A 2,585-nucleotide genomic window follows, 5' to 3' on the forward strand; every position below is an offset into this window, starting at 1 on the left:
TCTCCTTTCTTCCTTCTCTTCCTCCCCCTCCTCCTTCTCCTCTTCCTTCACTTCATTTTCTTCCACGTCTTCCTCTTTTTGGGTGGAGTACAGGGGAATTACAATTAGTTCATACCAAAAAAAATCACATGTGTGCTATAAAATTAATGTCTATCAAAATCGATTTTATGTTTAGGTTAATTCATTCTTTCTCCTGTTCTATAAATATTTTCCTCTCTCATTCTGCCCCTGGCCTGTTCCCTAAAAGTAGCTATCCTGAATTTTGCATTGCTTCCTGTTTCCCCCTCCAACACACACAGCTTTGTCACACCTATAGTTATTGCTGTGCTTTTACCAGCTCATACAACTTCAAAAGACTCAACTGTCCACGGTTTTCGCCTCTCCACATTTCAGCGTATTATGTTGGTAACCTGAAATCAGCCAGAATGGGAATATTTCTGCTTCAGCCAATGTTATCAACCACAGAAAAAGTAGAGTCTCACTCACTCAAATTAAGCAAGCATGGGTTCTACACTTGGCCGGGGACTGACCGATTTTGAATTGTATTCCTGAGGTTGGACATGAAACGTTTGAAAACAAATGGATTAACATATGGAGGTAAGGGCTAGGAATCCAGAGGAAAGCATGAAATGGTTTTTAAAAGAGATGGTGGGGGTGGAGGGTGGGGGGAGGAATGGACAGCAGAGAAGAGGGTGGGAGGAGACGTTGGACAGTGTAACATATGACAAAATAGTAATTTATGAATTATGAAGGATTCATGAGGGAGGGGGGAGAGAGGAGGAGGGGGGAAATGAGGAGCCGATAGTAAGGGCTTAAGTAGAAGGCAAATGTTTTGAGAATGATGATGGCAACAAATGTACATATGTGCTTGACACAATGGATGCATGTATGGATTGTAATAAGAATTGTATGAGCCCCCAATAAAATGATTTTTTTTAAAAAGAGAGAGATGGGGGAGGGCCGGGAATGGGTGGCTAAAACAACGTATATGCTTTCAGCAACGAAAAGTCGATTCTTTTTACTTTAAATAAAAACTATTACTGAAAAATAAATGTAGATGAGACTAAAAGGAAAAAAGTCAAATCCAATCTCAGAAACTTTGGCCCTAGAATATCCAGCTAAACAGTCTATTTTCCTCTAAAAAGTGTGGATCGTGTATGTTTTTATGGTGAGGGCTAAGTCAGAATAATTTAGTATTAATTTGGTATGTGTATAATATATTTAGCAATGATAATATGCAACATTTATTGAGACTAGAGGAAGACTGTGGAATGAGAACGTGACCACAATCCAATGAGGCAACGAGCCGTGAGGGAAGCAGCAGTGTTGGGACCGAAAGGAGCCGACGCAGTGAGATCCTTGGGAAAGGAGAATTGACCTGTCCCCCTGCCGAATGTGATGTGAGGAGATAAGGACGAATCAGAGATGGTTTCGAGGTTTGAAGTCCTCGTGGGAGTGTGACTGTATTGGGGAAGAATGATGAGTTTCAGCTCGTTGAGACGAAAATGTCCTTTAGATGTTCAAAGAGAAACGCTAAATGGCCATGTTGGCACTGGAATCTGGGGGACAATCTGGTATGGAGAAAACGTTTGTGAAGCATCCATCTAAAGATAAGTGTTGATAAAAGTATTCCGTGAGAGTGGGGATTAAGAAAATCAGAGGCTGGAGGACAATCCCTTGGGCCTCTCCTGGGACATAGTTGAGCTAGAAGACACAGAGGGAGGAAGAAAGAAACAGAGGAGTAGAGATGCAATTCCATGGCTTGTAATCAGGCAAGAAAAAGCTCCCAGTCTCTGAATTTGTCAAGTGCTACACAGAGTAACAGTGATCTTGACGTTTCCATCAAGTGGAGATGAAACTTCAGAAGGGCCAACATTTGAGATGTCAGTGGGATGACACGAAATGTAAGAAGTGTGGAAAAGTAAAAATGGTAGCTTCTAGGTACAACGGTCAGGCGGACATTCCTCCAGCCTGGGGACCATGTGTGTCTTTGAAATCAGAGGAGAAGAAGCCATGCAGGAGGAAGCGCTTTTGTACTTTTTGTTATGTTTCCTTGTTTGTTTGGGAGGACTTTTTCCTTCAGGCTTGAAGGTAAACAAGCGGCCATCTAGCTCAGAAGCAACAAAGCCCACATGGAAGAAGCACACCAGCCTGTGCGATCACGAGGTGCCGAAGGGATCAGATATCAGGCATCAAAGAACAAAAAATCATATCATTGTGAAAGAGGGGAAGTGCAGGTTGGGGTCCCAAAGGCCATCTGTAGGCAACTGGACATCCCTTTACAGAAGGGTCACGGGGAAGAGACAAGCCAGTCAGGGTGCAGTGTAGCAATGATGAAACATACAACTTTCCTCTAGTTCTTAAAAGCTTCTTCTCCCACCCCCAACTATCTTGATCCCAATTCTACCTTATAAATCTGGCTAGACCAGAGGATGTACACTAGTACAGATAGGAACCTGAAACAGGAAATCCAGGACAGATGATCCCTTAAAGACCAATGGTGAGAGTGGTGATTCCGGGAGGGTAGAGGGAAGGTGGAGTAGAAAGGGGGAACCAATTATAAGGATCTACATATAACCTCCTCC

The sequence above is a fragment of the Echinops telfairi genome, unplaced genomic scaffold (assembly GCF_000313985.2).
Source record: "Echinops telfairi isolate 266 unplaced genomic scaffold, ASM31398v2 ScPeMD7_14;HRSCAF=57, whole genome shotgun sequence".
NCBI classification, from domain to species: domain Eukaryota; kingdom Metazoa; phylum Chordata; class Mammalia; order Afrosoricida; family Tenrecidae; genus Echinops; species Echinops telfairi.